This window comes from Tachyglossus aculeatus, chromosome Y4 (assembly GCF_015852505.1).
Source record: "Tachyglossus aculeatus isolate mTacAcu1 chromosome Y4, mTacAcu1.pri, whole genome shotgun sequence".
Classification (NCBI taxonomy): Eukaryota; Metazoa; Chordata; class Mammalia; order Monotremata; family Tachyglossidae; genus Tachyglossus; species Tachyglossus aculeatus.
The window spans coordinates 10,011,071-10,033,242 of NC_052096.1; positions in this window are offsets into that span (position 1 = coordinate 10,011,071).

Below are 22,172 nucleotides of genomic sequence, written 5' to 3' on the forward strand. Positions count from 1 at the left end.
TGGAGCCCTGAGCAGCAGTGCTCACGTGCTTACTTGGGAACCTGGCTCAGTGATAAGAATAGTAATAATTACTGTGGATTAATTGTGGTATTTGTTAAGCTCTTAGTATATGCCAGGGACTGTACTAAGTGCTGGAATGGATACAAGCAATAATAATAATATAAATAACTGTGGTATTAAGCTCCTACTACGAGCCAGTCACTATACTAAGGGCTGAGGTGGGTGCCAGAAATAATAATAAAAACAACTGTGGTATTTGTTAAGCTCTTAGTATATGCCAGGGACTGTACTAAGTGCTGGAATGGATACAAGCAATAATAATAATATAAATAACTGTGGTAGTAAGCGCCTACTATGTGCCAGTCACTATACTAAGGGCTGGGGTGGGTGCCAGCAATAATAATAAAAACAACTGTGGTATTTGTTAAGCTCTTAGTATATGCCAGGGACTGTACTAAGTGCTGGAATGGATACAAGCAATAATAATAATATAAATAACTGTGGTATTAAGCTCCCACTATGTGCCAGTCACTATACTAAGGGCTGGGGTGGGTGCCAGCAATAATAATAAAAACAACTGTGGTATTTGTTAAGCACTTACTCTGTGCCAGGCACTGTACTAAGCGCTGGGGTGGGTCCAAGCAAGTTGAGTTGGACACAGCCCCCGTCCCACGTGAGGCTCACAGTCTTCATCCCCATTTTACCGATGAAGGAACAGAAGCCCAGAGAAGTCAAGTGACCTTCCCAGGGTCACACAGCAGACAGGGGGCGGAGCCAGGATTAGAACCCAGGTCCTTCTGCCTCCCGTGCGCTCTCTCCAGTAAGCCATGCTGCTTCTCTAAACTCTGTTTGGCGGTGGGGACTGCAATGAGGCAGCTGGGAATAATGATAATAATAATAATAATAATGGTATTTGTTAATCAATCAATCATATTTATTGAGCACTTAGTGCCAAGCACTGTTCTAAGCGCTGGGGAGGATACAAGGTGATCAGGTTGTCCCACGTGGGGCTCACAGTCTTCACCCCCATTTTCCAGATGAGGTCACTGAGGCCCAGAGAAATGAAGTGACTTGCCCAAAGTCACACAGCCGATAAGGGGAGAAGTCGGGATTCGAACCCATGACCTCTGACTCCCAAGCCCGGGCTCTTTCCACTGAGCCACGCTGCTTCTCGGGAATGAGCCCTCCTCCCATCAAGCAACCGTATTTATTGAGCACTTCATTCATTCATTCATTCATTCAATCGTATTTATTGAGCGCTTACTGTGTGCAGAGCACTGTACTAAGCGCTTGGGAAGTACAAGTCGGCAGCAGATAGAGATGGTCCCTACCCAACAACGGGCTCACAGGCTAGAAGGGGGAGATAGAGAACAAAGCAAAACATATTAACAAAATAAAATAAATAGAATAAATATGTACAAACAAAATAAATAAAATAAATAAATAGAGTAATAAATACGTACAAACATATATACATATATATTGAGCGCTCACTGTGTGCAGAGCACTGTACTAAGAGCTTGGGAAGTACAAGTCGGCAACATATAGAGACGGTCCCTACCCAACAGTGGGCTCACAGGCTAGAAGGGGGGGACAGAGAACAAAGCAAAACATATTAACAAAATAAAATAAATAGAATAAATATGTACAAATAAAATAAATAAAATAAATAAATAGAGTAATAAATACGTACAAACATATATACATATATATTGAGCGCTCACTGTGTGCAGAGCAACAGAGAACAAAACAAAACATATTAACAAAATAAAATAAATAGAATAAATATGTACAAATAAAATAGAGTAATAAATGTGTACAAACATATATACGTATATACTGAGCACTCACTGTGTGCAGAGCACTGTACTAAGCGCTTGGGAAGTACAAGTCAGCAGCAGATAGAGACGGTCCCTACCCAACAACGGGCTCACAGGCTCGAAGGGGGAGACAGAGAACAAAGCAAAACATATTAACAAAATAAAATAAATAGAATAAATATGTACAAGTAAAATAAATAAAATAAATAAATAGAGTAATAAATACGTACAAACATATATACATATATATTGAGCGCTCACTGTGTGCAGAGCAACAGAGAACAAAACAAAACATATTAACAAAATAAAATAAATAGAATAAATATGTACAAATAAAATAGAGTAATAAATGTGTACAAACATATATACGTATATACTGAGCACTCACTGTGTGCAGAGCACTGTACTAAGTGCTTGGGAAGTACAAGTCAGCAGCAGATAGAGACGGTCCCTACCCAACAACGGGCTCACAGGCTCGAAGGGGGAGACAGAGAACAAAGCAAAACATATTAACAAAATAAAATAAATAGAATAAATATGTACAAATAAAATAAATAGAGTAATAAATACGTACAAACATATATACATATATATTGAGCGCTCACTGTGCGCAGAGCAACAGAGAACAAAACAAAACATATTAACAAAATAAAATAGAATAAATATGTACAAATAAAATAAATAAAATAAATAGAGTAATAAATACGTACAAACATCATATATACATATATAGTGAGCGCTCATTGTGTGCAGAGCACTGTACTAAGTGCTTGGGAAGTACAAGTCGGCAACATATAGAGACGGTCCCTGCCCAACAGTGGGCTCACAGGCTAGAAGGGGGAGACAGAGAACAAAGCAAAACATATTAACAAAATAAAATAAATAGAATAAATATGTACAAACAAAATAAATAAAATAAATAAATAGGGTAATAAATACGTACAAACATATATACATATATTTTGAGCGCTCACTGTGTGCAGAGCAACACAGAGAACAAAACAAAACATATTAACAAAATAAAATAAATAGAATAAATATGTACAAATAAAATAAATAGAGTAATAAATACGTACAAACATATATACATATATATTGAGCGCTCACTGTGTGCAGAGCACTGTACTAAGCGCTTGGGAAGTACAAGTCGGCAGCAGATAGAGACGGTCCCTCCCCAACAACGGGCTCACAGTCTAGAAGGGGGAGACAGACAACAAAACAAAACATGGAGACAGGTGTCAGAGTCGTCAGAACAAATAGAATTAAAACTACATGTACAATACTGTGTGTAGGGCACTGTACTGGACGCTTGGGAGAGGACAACACAACATTGTAGCAGACACATTCCCTGCCCACAATGAACTGACAGTCTAGAGGGGGAGACAGGCAGTTCCCTCATCTGTAAAATGGGGATTAAGACTGCGAGCCCCCGCCGTGGGACAACCTGATCACCTTAATACCTCTCCATCATCATCATCAATCGTATTTATTGAGCGCTTACTGTGTGCAGAGCACTGGACTAAGCGCTTGGGAAGTACAAGCTGGCAACATATAGAGACAGTCCCTACCCAACAGTGGGCTCACAGTCTAAGAGGGGGAGACAGAGAACAAAACCAAACATACTGACAAAATAAAATAAATAGCGCTCCAGCGCTTAGAACAGTGCTTTGCACATAGTAAGCGCTTAATAAATGCCATTATTATTATTATTATTAACAGAAATAAACAAATGACAGATGGACGTAAGTGGTGTGGGGCTGGAGAGTGTGAGCCCACTGTTCGGTAGGGACTCTCTGTATGTTGCCAACTTGGACTTCCCAAGCACTTAGTACAGTGCTCTGCACACAGTAAGCGCTCAATAAATACGATTGATGATGTTGATGATGGAGAGGGTGGGGAATGAAGAGAGTAAGTCAGGGTGAAGTAGAAGGGAATGGGGAAAGAGGAAATGAGGGCTTACTCAAAGAAGGCCTCTTGAAGGAGATGAGCCTTCCCCGGGTTCCCCTCCCACACTGGGCCTCAGTTTCCCCCACTGGAGCCCTATCTCCTCCTATCCTCCCCAGTTGTTGGGCTTCGAAGCCACGGGATGGGCGGGTAGTCATTTCCCTGCCCTGGTGTGGCAGGGTGGGGGAAGCCCCGGCTCCTTATCTCCTGGCACTGAGGTGCCAGGGGCGGCCAAACAATCAATCCTATTTATTGAGCGCTTACTGTGGCCAGAGCAACAGGAGGGTGCCCCGGGCCAGTCTGGGCCAATAGGAAGCAGGCAGATGGGCAGATGGACCCATCAGGCCTGTATATATGTATATATGTTTGTACATATTTATTACTCTCTATATTTATTTATTTTACTTGTACATATCTATTCTATTTATTTTATTTTGTTAGTATGTTTGGTTTTGTTCTCTGTCTCCCCCGTTTAGACTGTGAGCCCACTGTTGGGTAGGGACTGTCTCTACATGTTGCCAATTTGTACTTCCCAAGCGCTTAGTACAGTGCTCTGCACATAGTAAGCGCTCAATAAATACGATTGATGATGATGATGATCAGGCCTGTGCCATGGGGCTACCGGGCTCCCCTTTTGCTCTCTTAATAATAATAATAATAATTGTAGTATTCGTTAAGCGCTTACTATGCAAGAGGCACTGTACTGAGTGCTGGGGTACTCCAAAAATAATCACGCTGGACACAGTTCCTGGCCCTCGTGGGGCTCACAGTCTTAATCCCCCATTTTACAGAGGAGGAAACAGAGGCCCAGAGAATAATAATAACTGAGAAGCAGCGTGGCTCAGTGTAAAGAGCACGGGCTTTGGAGTCAGAGGTCATGGGTTCAAATCCCGGCTCTGCCAATTGTCGGCTGTGTGACTTTGGGCAAGTCACTTCACTTCTCTGTGCCTCGGTGACCTTATCTGTAAAATGGGGATTAAGACTGTGAGCCCCCCGTGGGACAACCTGATCACCTTGTAACCTCCCCAGAGTAAGTGCTTAATAAATGCCATTATTATTATTATTATTATTTTGGTATTTGCTAAGCGCTTACTCTGTGCAAAGCACTGTTCTAAGCACTGGGGAGGATACAAGGTGATCAGGTTGCCCCATGTGGGGCTCACAGTCTTAGTCCCCCAGTTTACAGATGAGGAAACAGAGGCCCAGAGAAGTGAAGTGACTTGCCCAAGGTCACACAGCAGACAAGTGGCAGAGCTGGGATTAGAACCCACGTCCTCCTAATAATAATAATAATGATAATGGCATTTGTTAAGCGCTTACTATGTGCAAAGCACTGTTCTAAGCACTGGGGGGATACAAGGTGATCAGGTTGTCCCACGTGGGGCTCACAGTCTTAATCCCCGTTTTACAGATGAGGGAACTGAGGCTCAGAGAAGTGAAGTGATTTGCCCAAGGTCACACAGCAGACATGTGGCGGAGCAAGGGATTCGAACCCATGACCTCTGACTCCAAAGCCCGGGCTCTTTCCACTGAGCCACGCTGCTTCTCCTAGGCCCGGACGCCAGCTATCAGGCCACGCTGCTTCTCTGCCCCCCGTGTTTGCCAAGCCCCATGGCCGGATTTTACGCAGGGGGACGGGAAGGGAGGAGAGGGAAGGGAAGGAGGACCGGGAACGCTGGTCCGGCGGGAAGGTCTCTCGGAGAAGGAGCTGGGCAGTGGTGGCGAGAGTCAGGAGGCACGAGGAAGGCCTCGGCGGGCTTCCTCGCCCGTCCCCTCAGTGCCCATCCCCTGGAATCAGGATGCCCGCCGAGGCTCCGGGCAGTTCGGCCCACGGAGGCCTAGCCGCCGCCACCTTTCATGTCCTGGTTGTGATGGAGGGCGAGGATGCCAAGCTGGCATCACTCCAGGCCCAACCTGGGCACTGCCCTAAAGTTTGCCCTGAAGCTGGGCAGAGGAAGCGGATTAGGGGGTAGCCCCCGGAATGGGTGGGAGGCGGGCAGGGGGCCAGGACGCCACTGTCATCTGCCTGGCTCAGCAGAAGCGGCTGATTTTTCTCTCACCCATGCCCCCCCCCGTCACCCCCCAAGGTGTAAGGATCTTTTTTATGGTGGGGAGAGGGAGGGCCCAAACCTAGGAGCAGAGGGAAAGGATGATTTAAGGTGTTAATTAGCCTAATTACAGGCTCCCTCCTCCCGTCCCTCCCTGTCTCTCCCTGCTTCCCACCACTGATGAGTGGATGGTGAGGGGGAGTCCTGCACTCCACCCGCTTACCTCTGACCTTGAACCCAAGCATCATCATCATCAATCGTATTTATTGAGCGCTGACTATGTGCAGAGCACTGTACTAAGCGCTTGGGAAGTACAAATTGGCAATATATAGAGACAGTCCCTACCCAACAGTGGGCTCACAGTCTAAAGGTCTAAAAGCATGGCCCGCAACCCCAGGAGACCCCCATCCCAAGCCAGGACCAGGTTGGGGGCAGGGGGGAGAGGGAGGCGAAGGGGGAGAGGGACAGGGCCTCCTCCAGGAGGCCTTCCCAGACTGAGCCCCTTCCTTCCTCTCCCCCCTCGTCCCCCTCTCCATCCCCCCCATCTTACCTCCTTCCCTTCCCCACAGCACCTGTATATATGTATATATGTTTGTACAGATTTATTACTCTATTTATTTATTTTACTTGTACATATCTATTCTATTTATTTTATTTTGTTAGTATGTTTGGTTTTGTTCTCTGTCTCCCCCTTTTAGACTGTGAGCCCACTGTTGGGTAGGGACCGTCTCTATATGTTGCCAATTTGTACTTCCCAAGCGCTTAGTACAGTGCTCTGCACATAGTAAGCACTCAATAAATACGATTGATGATGACAGGGCGGGTGGGGGTTGGGGAAACCGATCCCCCCCGCCAGAGCCGGGCACCAGCCTGACGCCAACTGTCGCGGAGGCTGGCAGCGTGGCGCCGACGTGCCCGGGCCACGGGCCGGTCGGAGCGGGAGCAGGGCCAAGGGACGTGGAGGGCGGGCGGGTGTCCTGGGAGATAAGAAGAACGATGGTGGTATTTGTCGGGCGCTTATTATGCGCCAGGCACTGTACTAAGCGCTGGGGTGGATCCAAGCAAATCCGGTTGGACACGGTCCCTGTCCCCTGTGGGGCTCACAGTCTTCATCCCCCCTTGGGAGAGGACAGCACAGCAACAAACAGACACACTCCCCACCCACAACGAGCTCACAGTCATCATTATCATCTTCAATCGTATTTATTGAGCGCTTACTATGTGCAGAGCACTGTACTAAGCGCTTGGGAAGTACAAATTGGCAACATATAGAGACAGTCCCTACCCAACAGTGGGCTCACAGTCTAAAAGGGGGAGACAGTCGAGAGGGGAGAGCTCTATCCACTAAGCCACACTGTTTCCAGTGACACCGGGAAGTTCCCTTCGACGTCTAGCCCACAGTCCCTCCGGCTGTCTGGCAGAGAGGGAGGCCTGGCTGCTTCTCCACGCTCGGCGCACAGTGAGCGCTCAATAAATAATCCGATTGGGTAGGGACTGTCTCTATATGTTGCCAACTTGTACTTCCCAAGTGCTTAGAACAGTGCTCTGCACACAGTAAGCGCTCAATAAATGCGATTGATTGATTGATTGATTGACTGATCGTCCCCATGGGAGGACCAGGCCCGTACAGCGCAGGCGAACGGCTCCGGCCTCGGCCTCGCCGCCTGCTTTTCCCGTGACGGCTCCCTCGCCCCAGACGGATTGCACCCGGTCCGGATAATGACTCCAATCCCGCCAACGGCATTCCTCATAAACGCTGCCCGGACTGCTCCTCTAGCCGCCCGCTCTCCGGGAGAGAGGGAGGGAGGATGGGCCCCAGAGAGGCAGCATGGCCTAGTGGATAGAGCCCGGGCCTCGGAGCCAAAAGGACCCGGGTTCTAATCGCGCTCTGCCACTTGTCTGCTGCGTGACCTTGGGGAAGTCACTTCTCTGTGCCTCAGTCACCTCAGCTGTAAAATGGGGATTAAGATTGAGAGCCCCATGTGGGATGGGGACTGTGCCAACCGGATTAGCTTGTATCTACCCCAGTGCTTACTACAGTGCCTGGCACATGGTAAGCGCTTAACAAACATCACAATTATTATTATTATTATCCTAGATCTAACCAAAGTCACGGCCGCTTGGGGAGGAGGGGTGCGGATGAACTCCCAAACTCTCCGGGTTGAAATCTTGATTTAGTCGCGGTTCCATCTTCCCTCCTGCCTCTAAATAATTTTATTTCAGAATCTCCTCACCCATCGGGGAGCTCCTTGAGGGCCAGGATCATGTCTCCTCTCTCTTTTGTCCTCTCCGAAGCGCTCAGTACAGTCCTGGGCCCCCAGTAGACTGGAAGCTCCTTGAGGGCCGGGATGGCGTCTGGTAACTGTACTGCACGCTGTCTCCCAAGCGCTCGGGATGTTGTGAACGTGTGGATGTGAGCGGATGAGTGAGCATGTGCATTTGTTCGCTCTGGGGCCGATCCCTGATTTGTCACCCCTCTTCCCATCCCCACTCCCTATTTCCGGGCGGGATTCCTGGGAAGCAGAGAGGGGAAACCGCGGGGAGGAGGGAAGCAGCGTGGCTCAGTGGAAAGAGCACGGGCTTTGGAGTCAGAGGTCATGGGTTCGAATCCCAGCTCCGCCACATGTCTGCTGTGTGACCTTGGGCAAGTCACTTAACTTCTCTGAGCCTCAGTTACCTCATCTGTAAAATGGGGATTAAGACTGTGAGCCCCACATGGGACAACCTCATCACCTTGTATCCCCCCCAGTGCTTAGAACAGTGCTTTGCACATAGTAAGTGCTTAACAAATACCATCATTAAGAGGGGAGATGGGGTGGTCCCGGCTGGAAACACGCGAGGGGCCGGGGGGCGGACTAATGGGGGATAATATGTTTGGTTTTATTCTCTGTCTCCCCCTTCTAGACTGTGAGCCCACTGTTGGGTAGGGACCATCTCTGTATGTTGCCAACTTGTACTTCCCAAGCGCTTAGTACAGTGCTGTGCACACAGTAAGCACTTAATAAATACAATTGAATGAATGAATAATAATAATAATGGTATCTGTTAAGCGCTCACTATGCGCCAGGCACTGTTCTAAGCGCTAGGGCAGATACAGGCTAACCGGGTTGGACCCAGTCCCTGTCCCACACAGGGCTCACAGTCTTAATCCCCACTTTACAGATGAGGGAACTGAGGCACTGAGAAGTGAAGTGACTGGCCCAAGGTCACACAGCGGACAAGTGGAGGAGGAAGGATTAGAACCCAGGTCCTCCTGACTCCCAGGCCGCTGGTGGAGTCCGAGCAAGGGGAGGCGGGAGGGGTCCCCCATCCCGCCGCCTGGTTTTCCCAGGCCCCACCTGCCCTCACCCTGAGCAAACAGGGCGTCCGGCCCTTGACTGTTGAGGTGAAGGACGTTCACCCGTCTCAGAGGCTCATAAAGTTGGAACGCTTGCCAAGGGCCCAGAGACGGGCACGGGCGGGGGACCGCTGAGTACAGTGTGTCCCCAAGCATCTCGGATCCCGGACCGCCCCCATTTCCATTCACGTCTGTCTCTCCCTCTAGACGGTTTGCTCACCTTGGGTAGGGAAAGTGTGTTTAGTGCAGTGCTGGACTCTCCCAAGCGCTTGGTACGGCGCCCTGCGCACAGCAAGCGCTCAGTAAGTACGACCGAACGGATGAATGAGAAGGAATGGGAATCCCGGTGGGATGGCGCTGCCCGGGTTTGAAGGCGGCAGCAGAGCCGAAGGATGACGATACCCCCGGGCCAGGGTGACCCGTCCCCTCCGTGGGCACCGACGCCAGGCTGGGCACGTGTGACCCTTCCATGGTCTGCACCCCCGTGCTGGCTTCCTCCTCCAACCCATTCATTCATTCAATCATATTTATTGAGCGCTTACTGTGTGCGGAGCACTGTACGAAGCGCTTGGGAAGTACAGGTTGGCAACATATACAGACAGTCCCTCCCCAACAGCGGGCTCACAGTCTAATTGCTTTTTTTTAAATGGCATTTGTTAAGCGCTTACTATGTGTCAAAGCACTATTCTAACCACTATTTTATTTTATTTTACTTGTACATATTTACTATTCTGTTTATTTTGCTAATAATGTGCATCTAGCGTGCCTCAGTGGAAAGAGCACGGGCTTTGGAGTCAGAGGTCATGGGTTCGAATCCCACCTCCGCTACACGTCTGCTGTGTGATCTTGGGCAAGTCACTTAACTTCTCTGGGCCTCAGTTACCTCATCTGTAAAATGGGGATTAAGACTGTGAGCGCCACATGGGACAACCTGATTACCCTGTATCCTCCCCAGAGCTTAGAACAGTGCTTTGCACATAGTAAGTGCTTAATAAATGCCAATTATTATTATTATTATTATTATTATTATTATTATTATTATTATTATTCTGATGACTTGACACCTGACCACGTTTTGTTTTGTTCTCTGTCTCCCCCTTCTAGACTGTGAGCCCGTTGTTGGGTAGGGACCGTCTCTATATGTTACCAACTTGTACTTCCCAAGCGCTTAGTACAGTGCGCTGCACACAGTAAGCGCTCAATAAATACGATTGAATGAATGAATGAATAGAAGACCCAAGTTCACGTCGGGTGCAGGGACACTCACGACCCGAGCTTCTCTCAGGAACCGTATCTTGTGAATCTCCGGCTAACAGAAATCGCTTCATGTGGGAATTCACCCAGTGGGGCAGTTCGGCAGATGAAGTGCCAAAATAAATAATAATAATAATAATAATAATAATAATAATAATGGCATTTATTAAGTGCTTACTACGTGCAAAGCACTGTTCTAAGCACTGGGGAGGTTACAAGGTGATCAGGTTGTCCCACATGGGGCTCACAGTCTTCATCCCCATTTTACAGATGAGGGAACTGAGGCCCAGAGAAGTTAAGTGACTTGCCCAAAGTCACACAGCCGACAGTTGGAGGAGCCCCAAATCATTCGGTTGGCCTCCATCCAAGGAGCTATAGGTTGTAATGATATAGCTCTGTATTTGTGGGCAGTCTTGTCTCATCTTATGCCGTCGAGCGGTCGCCGACCCATAGCGACGCCACGGACCCGTCTCTCCCTGAATGCCCCACCTCTAACTGCAGTCATTCTGGTAGTGGATCCAGCGAGTTTTCCTGGTTAAAAATCTGGCAGTGGTTGACCATTGCCTCCTTCTGCTCAGTAAATTTGAGTCATCATCATCATCATCATCATCAATCGTATTTATTGAGCGCATACTATGTGCAGAGCACTGTACTAAGCGCTTGGGAAGTACAAATTGGCAACATCTAGAGACAGTCCCTACCCAACAGTGGGCTCACAGTCTAAAAGAGGGAGACAGAGAACAAAACCAAACATACTAATAAAATAAAAGAAATAGAATAGATATGCACAAATAAAATAAATAAATAAATAAATAGAGTAAAAAAATATGTACAAACATATATACATATATACAGGTGCTGTGGGGAAGGGAAGGAGGTAAGATGGGGGGGATGGAGGGGGGACGAGGGGGAGAGGAAGGAAGGGGCTCAGTCTGGGAAGGCCTCCTGGAGGAGGTGAGCTCTCAGCAGGGCCTTGAAGGGAGGAAGAGAGCGAGCTTGGCGGATGGGCAGAGGGATTGGGGGCATTCCAGGCCCGGGGGAGGACGTGGGCCGGGGGTCGATGGCGGGACAGGCGAGAGCGAGGTACGGTGAGGAGATTAGCGGCAGAGGAGCGGAGGGTGCGGGCTGGGCTGGAGAAGGACAGAAGGGAGGTGAGGTAGGAGGGGGCGAGGGGATGGACAGCCTTGAAGCCCAGGGTGAGGAGTTTCTGCCTGATGCACAGATTGATTGGTAGCCACTGGAGATTTTTGAGGAAGGGAGTAACATGCCCAGAGCGTTTCTGGACAAAGATAATCCGGGCAGCAGCATGAAGTATGGATTGAAGTGGAGAGAGACACGAGGATGGGAGATCAGAGAGAAGGCTGGTGCAGTAGTCCAGGCGGGATAGGATGAGTCCTCGCCCTCGACCGTGTTTTTAGACTGTGAGTCCGCTGTTGGGTAGGGACCGTCTCTATATGTCGCCGACTTGGACTTCCCAAGCGCTTAGTCCAGTGCTCTGCACACAGTAAGCGCTCAATAAATACGATTGAATGAACGAATGAACGACCCACCCCAGCCACCGCGGGCCCCGGGAGGGAGGAGCGAGGGGTCCATGAGAACGGAGGGCAGCCGGAGTTCGGGACAGCCGAGCGTTGGTTTTACAAGGGACGCTCCCTCGGGCAGGGTGGGGTGGAGTGGGGTGGGGACGGGCATCTGGCCCGGCTGCCAGCTGCGGCCTCCCCAAGCCGGGCACATTCTGCTGCCAAGGACCGGCCCTTTATGAGGAGCAGGAGAAGCAGGGCAGGTCCAGACCGACCTGGAGGTTGCTCATGCTGATGGCTCGGGGCAAAAATTTTGGGGTATATAGAGAAGCAGTAAGGCCTACTGGCTAGACTACAGGCCTGGGACTCAGAAATAATAATAATAATAACTAGGGTACTTTTAAGCACTTACCATGTGCCAAGCGCTGTGCAAGCTAATTGTGTTGGATACAGTCCCTGTCCCACGTGGGGCTCACATTCTTAATCCCCATTTCACAGATGAGGGAACTGAGGCCCAGAGAAGTGAAATGACTGGCCCAAGGCCACGCAACAGACACGTGGCGGAGCCGGCGTTTGAACCCAGATCCTTCGGACTCCAGGGCCCGGGCTCTAGCCCCCAAGGCACGCCGGGTTCTAATCCCGGCTCCGCCACCCGTCCATTGCGTGACCTTGGTCGAGTCACTTCTCTGGGCCTCGGTTTCCTCATCTGTAAAATGGGGGGGAAGACTGGGAGCCCCATGTGAGACAGGGACCAGGTCCGGTCGGAATACCTTGTATCTACCCCAGTGCTTAGAACAGTGCCCAGTACAAAGGCAGCGCTTAACAAATACCATTTAAAAAATGACACAAACAGCCAAGGATGGAGGGAGGGATGGAGGCAGGAAAGGAGCTGGGGCTGAGGGAGGACCAAATCATATCAATAATAATTCACCATCATCTTCGATGGGATTTATTGAGCTCTAGTCGTCTTATGCTGTCCTGTCGTCTCCGACCCATGGCGATGCCATGGACACATCTCTCCCAGAATCTCCATCTGTCACCGTTCCGGTAGCGGATCCAAAGAGTTTTCTTGGGAAAAATCCGGGAGCGGTTTACCATCGTCTCCTTCCGCACAGTAAACCTGAGTTTCCACCCTCGACTCTCCCGTGCCGCTGCTGCCCAGCACGGGGGAGTTTTGACTTGTAATAATAATAATGGTATTTGTTAAGTGCTTACTATGTGCAAAGCACTGTTCTAAGTGCTGGGGAGGCTTACAAGGTGATCAGGTTGTCCCACGGGGGGCTCACAGTCAATCCCCATTTTACAGATGAGGTAACTGAGGCCCAGAGAAGTTAAGTGACTTGCCCAAAGTCACACAGCTGACAATACCATTGATTAATTGATTGATTTTGGGCAACTGCTGCTCTGAAAAAAGGAAAGTCCTCATGCTTAGACGGCACTTATGTCCTTATCCCTAATTCATTTACTTCTCTTAATGTCCGTCTCCCCCTCTAGACTGTCAGCTCCTTGTGGGCAGGGTGCGTGTCTGCCGACCCTTTTCTGTTGTACTCTCTCAAGCGCTTAGTACAGTGCTCTTCACACGGCAGGCGCTCACTAAATACCGTTGATCGATTCATCCTTAGAGATAGTCGGCTCCCCCTACCTAGAGTTTATTTTAATGTGGGTCTTCCTGCTAGATAAATAATAATAATAATAATAATGGCATTTATTAAGCACTTACTATGTGCAAAGCACTGTTCTAAGCGCTGGGGAGGTTACAAAGTGATCAGGCTGCCCCACGGGGGGCTCACAGTCAATCCCCACTTTTACACATGAGGTAACTGAGGCACAGAAAAGTGAAGTGACTTGCCCAAAGTCACACAGCGGAGCCGGGATTTGAACCCATGACGACTAACTCCAAAGCCCGGGCTCTTTCCACTGAGCCACGCTGCTTCTCTGGAAAGAGCACAGATCAGAGGACGAGGGTTCTAATCCCGGCTCCGCCACTTGTCCGCTGTGTGACCTTGGGCAGACTGCTTCACTTCTCTGGGCCTCAGTGACCTCATCTGTAAAATGGGAATGAAGACTGTGAGCCCCACGTGGGGCAACCTGATTACCCTGTTTCTATTCTGGAGCTCAGAACAGTGCTTGGCACATAGTAACCGCCCAACAAATACCATAATTATTATTATTATTATCCTCGAGGGCAGGGATCATGTCTACCTAATCTCTTGTACTCGCCCAAATGCAAGCCAGCAAGCCCTCCTTAACTATCGTCCACTGACTGGGCAAATGGGACAGGAAAGGCAGAAATCCCCAGGAGTTGGAGAGTCAGGGCTTTCCAAGGCTTAACATTCTCCAGTGGCTTCTTCCTCACTGCTTTCATACACGCTCACGTCTTCCCTATCCTAAAAACTCCCTTCCTTGACCCCACGATTCCCTCGGGTTATCGCCTCATCTCCCTCCTACCAAACTCCTGGAGCGAGCTGCCTGAACCCTCCGTCTCAAGTTCCTCTCCTCCAACTCTCTCCTCGACCCCGCTCCGATCTGGCTTCCATCCCCTTTGCTCCACAGAAACCGCCCTCTCAAAGGTCACCAATGACCTCCTTCTTGCAAAATCCAACGGCCTCTACTCCAACCTAACCCTCCTCGACCTCTCAGCTGCTTTTGATGCAGACGTCCACGCCCTTCTCCTGGAAACATTATCCAACCTCGGTTTCACTGACACTGTCCTCTCCCGGTTCTCCTTCTATCCCTCTGGCCGCTCATTCTCAGTCTCTTTGGTGGGCTCCTCCTCTGCTTCCCACCCCCTAACTCTGTGAGGGGTCCCTCAAGGCTTGATTCTGGGTCCCCTTCTATCTACACCCACTCCCTCGGAGACATCTTTCGCTCCCGTAGCTTTGACAACCGTCTCTATGTGGATGATTCCCAAATCTCCCACTCCAGCCCTGCTCTCTCTCCTTCTCTGGAGTCTCACATTTCCTCCTGCCTTCAGGACGTCTCTGCTTGGATGTCCCGCCGAGGCATCAAATTGAACATGTTCGAAACAGAAGTCCTCATCTTCCCACCCAAACTGTGTCCTTCCCCTGACTTTCCCATCACCGTAGACAACATCACCATCCTCCCTGTCTCACAACCCCGTAAGCTTGGCGTTATCCTCGACTCTGCTCTCTCATTCCACCCACATATTCTATCTGTCACTAAATCCTGTTGGTTCAACCTTCACAACATCGGTCAAATCCTCCCTTTCCTCTCCATTCATTCAATCGTATTTATTGAGCGCTTACTGTGTGCAGAGCACTGTACTAAGTGCTTGGGAAGTCCAAGTTGGCAACAAAAAGAGACGGTCCCTACCCCACAGCGGGTTCACAGTCTAGAAGGGGGAGACAGACAACAAAACAAAACATATTAACAAAATAAAATTCATTCATTCAATCCAAACTGCTCCCACGTTAATCCAAGCACTTATCCTCTCCCGCCTTGAGTCCTGCTTCTGCCTCCTCGCTGACCTCCCTGCTTCCCGACTCTCCCCCTCCAGTCCATACTTCACTCAACTGGCCGGATCACTTTTCCATAAAAACTTTCAGTCCATGTTTCCCCACTCCTCAAGGACCTCTGGCAGTTGTCCATCCACCTCCGCGTCAAACAAAAACGCGTCACCATCTGCTTGTAAAGCCCTCAATCCCCTCGCCCCCTTCTATTTCACCTCGCTCCTCTCCTACTCCAATCCAGCCCCCTCATTTCGCTCCTCTAATACCTACCTACTCACTGCACCTCGATTTCTATCAATCAGTCAAATTTATTGAGCACTTACTGTGTGCAGAGCACTGTACTAAATGCTCTCGAGAGTTCAATATAACAGAGTTGGCTCTGTTGCTTGTCTGCTGTGTGACCTTGGGCATGTTACTTCACTTCTCTGTGCCTCGGTTCCCTCATCTGTAAAATGAGGATTAAGACTGTGAGCCCCATGTGGGACGGGAACTGTGCCCAACCTGATTAACTTGAATCCACCCCGGCGCTTATTGCAGTGCCTGGTATATAGTAAGGGCTTAACAAATACCATAAAACAGAACCGAAAACTCACAGCCTAGAGGGGGAGACGGACATAATATAAATAAATAAATTACAGCTGCGTACATAAGTGCTCTTGGCCTGAGGGGAGGGTGAATAAAGGTTACAAATCCAAGTGCAGGGGCGATGCGGAAGGGCTTGGGAGAAGAGGAAATGAAGGCCTAGTAGGGGAAAATCTCTTGGAAATGTGCTTTCAATAAAGCTTTGAAGGTGAGGAGAGTGATTGCCCTTCGTCAAGGGGATTGAGTAATTTAAAATCGATGGTGAGGGCTTTCTTGTTGATTCAGAGGTGGCTGGGCAACCGCTGAAGGGTCTTGAGGAGGGGGGAAACATGGACTGAATGGTTTTGGTTTTGTAGAACAATAATCCGGGCAGCAGAGCGAAGTATGGACTGGAATGGGGAGAATCGGGAGGCTGGAAGGTCAGCGAGGGGGCTGACACAGTGATGAGGCGGGATTAGTGTGTGTGACCTTGGGCAAGTCACTTCACTTCTCTGTGCCTCAGTTCCCTCATCTGTAAAATGGGGATTAAGATTGTGAGCCCAACATGGGACAACCTCATCTCCTTGTGTTCCCCCCAGCGCTTAGAACAGTGCTTTGCACATAGTAAGCGCTTAACAAATACCAATATTATTATTTATTATTATTAGGATAAGAGTTTGGATCTACGTGGTAGCGGTTTGGATGGAGAGGAAAGGGAGGATTTTAGCGATGTTGTGAAGGTTGAGCCAACAGGATTTAGTGACAGAGAGAATATGTGGGTGGAATGAGAGCGCGGAGTCGAGGATAACGCCAAGCTTAAGGGGTTGTGAGACAGGGAGGATGGTGGTGTTGCCCACAGTGACGAGAAGCAGCTTGGCTCTGTGGAAAGAGTACGGGCTTTGGAGTCAGAGGTCATGGGTTCAAGTCTCAGCTCTGCCAGTTCAATCAATCAATCAGTCGCATTTATTGAGCGCTTACTGTGTGCAGAGCACTGGACTAAGCGTTTGGGAAGTCCAAGTTGGCAACACATAGAGACGGTCCCTACCCAACGGTGGGCTCACAGTCTAAAAGGGGGAGACAGAGAACAAATCCGAACATACCAACAAAATAAAATAAATAGAATAGATAGGTACAAGTAAAATAAGTAAATAAATAAATAGAGTAATAAATGTGTGCCTTTGGGCAAGTCACTTAACTTCTCTGTGAAGTAGGAGAAGTAGGAGAAGTAGCTACTTCACTTCTACTCTGTGAAGTAGGAGAAGCAGCGTGGCTCAGTGGAAAGAGCACAGGCTTTGAAGTCAGAGATCACAGGTTCGAATCCTGGCTCCCCCACATGTCTGCTGTGTGACCTTGGGTAAGTCACTTAACTTCTCTGAGCCTCAGTTACCTCATCTGTAAAATGGGGGTTAAGACTGTGAGCCCCACATGGGACAACTTCATTACCTTGTTTCCCCTCCCCAGCGCTTAGAACAGTGCTTTGCACATAGTAAGCGCTTAACAAATGCCATCATCATCATCATCATCTGTGCCTCAGTTCCCTCATCTGGAAAATGGGGATTAAGGCTGTGAGCCCCACTTGGGACAACCTGATCACCTTGTAACCTCCCAGCGCTTAAAACAGTGCTTTGCACATAGTAAGCGCTTAACAAATACCATTATTATTATTATCATCATCATCATCAATCATATTTATTGAGCGCTTACTGTGTGCAGAGCACTGTACTAAGCGCTTGGGAAGTACAAGTTGGGGGAAGTACAAGTACAATAATAATAATTATTATTATTACAGTGATGGGAAGGTCAGGGGAAGGACAGGGTTTGGGTGGGAAGACGAGGAGTTCTGTTTTGGGCATGTCAAGCTTGAGGTGGCGGCGGGACATCCTAGTAGACGCCTTGAAGGCAGGAGGAAATACGAGACTATGGAGAAGGGAAGAGATCAGGGCTGGAGATGAAGATTTGGGAATCATCCGAGTAGAGATGGCGGTCGATCTGGTCTGTCTCGCCGCCAATTTCTCACCCATATCCTACCTCTGACCAGGAACTCCCTCCCTCTTTATTATCCAACAGACGATCACTGTCCCCACCTTCGGAGTTTTCCTTCCTTCTTCTTCAATCGTATTTATTGAGCGCTTACTGTGTGCAGAGCACTGTACTAAGCGCTTGGGAAGTACAAGTTGGCAACATAGAGAGTCGCTGTGTGACTTTGGGCAAGTCACTTCATCATCATCATCATCATCAATCGTATTTATTGAGCGCTTACTGTGTGCAGAGCACTGGACTAAGCGCTTGGGAAGTACAAATTGGCAACATAGAGAGTCGCTGTGTGACTTTGGGCAAGTCACTTCATCATCATCATCATCATCATCATCAATCGTATTTATTGAGCGCTTACTGTGTGCAGAGCACTGTACTAAGCGCTTGGGAAGTACAAGTTGGCAACATAGAGAGTCGCTGTGTGACTTTGGGCAAGTCACTTCATCATCATCATCATCATCAATCGTATTTATTGAGCGCTTACTGTGTGCAGAGCACTGTACTAAGCGCTTGGGAAGTACAAGTTGGCAACATAGAGAGTCGCTGTGTGACTTTGGGCAAGTCACTTCATCATCATCATCATCATCAATCGTATTTATTGAGCGCTTACTGTGTGCAGAGCACTGTACTAAGCGCTTGGGAAGTACAAGTTGGCAACATAGAGAGTCGCTGTGTGACTTTGGGCAAGTCACTTCATCATCATCATCATCATCATCATCAATCGTATTTATTGAGCGCTTACTGTGTGCAGAGCACTGGACTAAGCGCTTGGGAAGTACAAGTTGGCAACATAGAGAGTCGCTGTGTGACTTTGGGCAAGTCGCTTCATCATCATCATCATCATCATCAATCGTATTTATTGAGCGCTTACTGTGTGCAGAGCACTGTACTAAGCGCTAGGGAAGTACAAGTTGGCAATATAGAGAGTCGCTGTGTGACTTTGGGCAAGTCACTTCATCATCATCATCATCATCAATCGTATTTATTGAGCGCTTACTGTGCTAAGCGCTTGGGAAGTACAAATTGGCAACATATAGAGACACTTCACTTCTCTGGGCCTCAGTTCCCTCATCTGTAAAATGGGGGTGTAGACTGTGAGCCCCTCGTGGGACAACCTGATGACCTTGTATCTACCCCAGCGCTTAGAACAGTGCTTGGCACATCGTAAGCGCTTAACAAATACCAACATTATTATTATTAAGGGGGAGACAGACAACAAAACAAAACATGGAGACAGGTGTCAAAGTCGTCAAAACAAACAGAATTAAAGCAGCGTGGCTCAGTGGAAAGAGCCCGGGCTTTGGAGTCAGAGGTCATGGGTTCAAATCCCGCCTCTGCCAACTGTCAGCCGGGTGACTTTGGGCAAGTCACTTCACTTCTCTGGGCCTCAGTTCCCTCATCTGTAAAATGGGGATGAAGACTGTGAGCCCCCCCCGTGGGCCAACCTGATCACCTTGTAAATCCCATCTCCCCAGAAGTCTTCCTCAACTATGCCCTCATTTCCTCCTCACCCCCTTCCTTCAATGTCGTCCTTATATTTGGATTTATACCCTTTAATCACCCCACCCTCAGCCCCGTGGCTTAGTGGAAAGAAGCCGGGCTTGGGACTCAGAGGTCATGGGTTCTAATCCCAGCTCCGCCGCGTGTCATCTGTGTGACTTTGGGCAAGTCACTTCACTTGGCCTCAGTTACCTCGTCTGTAAAATGGGGATTCATTCATTCAATCACATTTATTGAGCGCTTACTGTCTGCAGAGCACTGGACTAAGCGCTTGGGAAGTACAAATCGGCAACATATAGAGACGGTCCATACCCGACATTAAAACTGTGAGCCCCACATGGGACAACCTGATAATCTTGTATGTACCCCAGTGCTTAGAACAGCGCTTGGCACATAGTTCATTCATTCAATTGTATTTATTGAGCGCTTACGGTGTGCAGAGCACTGTACTGAGCGCTTGGGAAGTACAAATCGGCAACATATAGAGACGGTCCATACCCAACATTAAGACTGTGAGCCCCACGTGGGACAACCTGATAATCTTGTATGTACCCCAGTGCTTAGAACAGCGCATGGCACATAGTTCATTCATTCAATTGTATTTATTGAGCGCTTACGGTGTGCAGAGCACTGTACTGAGCGCTTGGGAAGTACAAGTTCGCAACATATAGAGACGGTCCCTACCCAACAGCGGGCTCACAGTCTAGAAGGGGGAGACAGACAACAAGACAAAGCATTCATTCATTCAATCGTATTTATTGAGCGCTTATGGTGTGCAGAGCACTGTACTAAGTGCTTGGGAAGTTCAAGTTGGCAACAGTCCCAACAGTGGGCTCACAGTCTAGAAGGGGGAGACAGACAACAAAACAAAACATGTAGACAGGTGTCAAATTAGCGCTTAACACATACCATTTTCTTCTTCTTATTATTATTAATGCACATATTCATAATCCATTTACGTTGATGTCCGTCTCCCCTTCTAGACTGTCAGGTCCTTTTATTATTTTTCTTTAAATGGTAATAATAATAATAATAATGACATTTATTTAGCGCTTACTACATGCAAAGCACTGTTCTAAGCGCTGGGGAGGTTACAAGATGATCAGGTTGTCCCACAGGGGGCTCACAGTCTTCATCTCCATTTTCCAGTTGAGGTAACTGAGGCACAGAGAAGTGAAGTGACTTGCCCAAAGTCACACAGCTGCCAACTGGCGGAGCCGGGATGGTGTCTGTTAAACGCTTACCATGTGCCAGGCACTGTACTAAGCACTGGGGTGGTTACAAGCTAATCAGGTTGGACACAGTCCCTGTCCCATGTGGGGCTCACAGTCTTCATCCCCATTTTCCAGATAGGGTAAGTGAAGCCCAGAGAAGTTCAGTGGCTTATCCAAGGCCACACGGCAGACAAGCGGAGGAGCTGGATTAGAACCCAGACGGTGGAGCCTGCCATTGGGTAGGGACCGTCTCTATATGTTGCCACCTTGTACTTCCCAACCGCTTAGTACAGTGCTCTGCACACAGTAAGCGCTCAATAAATACGATTGAAACCCAGGACCTTCTGCCTCTCATGCCCATGCTCTTTCCATCGGGCCTCGCTGCTTCTCTAGACCACGCTACCCACTCTGTTAGATCGCGCTCTCCCAAGTGCTTAGTAGGGGGCTCGGCACACCGTTGGCGCTCAATAAATGCGACTGATTTATTAATTGGCAGCTCCCCCTTGTCGGAAGCCTATTGTTCCGGCTTCCTGCTTCTTTTTCTGCCCATTCCTTCTCGTTCTGTCTCCTGGAGGGGGGTGCTTTCTCTCCCTTCCCGGGGGTGGGATGCTTCATGAGACCCCCCACCCCACCCCACCCCGCCTCCACCAGCCGGGTGACTTGGCTTCAGGCATCTGTTCCCAGCCGACGCGGCCTTCCCTGACTAAGCCCTCCTTTCTTCTCCCACTCTCTTCTGCGTCACCCTGATTTGCTCCCTTTATTCATCCCCCCCCCCCCCCGCTCCCAACCCCACAGCACTCATAATAATAATAATAATGATGGCATTTATTAAGCGCTTACTATGTGCAAAGCACTGTCCTAAGCGCTGGGGAGGTTACAAGGTGATCAGGTTGTCCCACGGGGGGCTCACAGTCTTAATCCCCATTTTACAGATGAGGTCACTGAGGCCCAGAGAAGTTAAGTGACTTGCCCAAAGTCACACAGCTGACAATTGGCAGAGCCGGGATTTGAACCCATGACCTCTGACTACAAAGCCCGGGCTCTTTCCCACTGAGCCACGCTGCTTCCCATGTCCACATCTGTCATTTATCTATTTCTATTAGCATCCGCCTCCTCCTTTAGACTCTTTATGGTCGTTGTGGTCAGGGAATTTCTGTTTATTGCATAGTGTGCTCTCCCAAAGGCTTAGCCCAGTGCTCTGCACGCAGTAAGCGTTCAATAAATTCGATTGACTGACTGACCGACCGACTCCCTCAGTTTCCTCTTCTTCCCGGCCCACTGGTCCCCTGAGCCCCTTCGTTCCTCTCCCCCTCGCCCCCCTCTCCTTCCCCCCCATCTTACCTCCTTCTCTTCCCCACAGCACCTGTATATATGTTTGTACATATTTATTCCTCTATTTATTTATTTACTTATTTTACTTTTCATATCTATTCTATTTATTTTATTTTGTTAGTATGCTTGGTTTTGTTC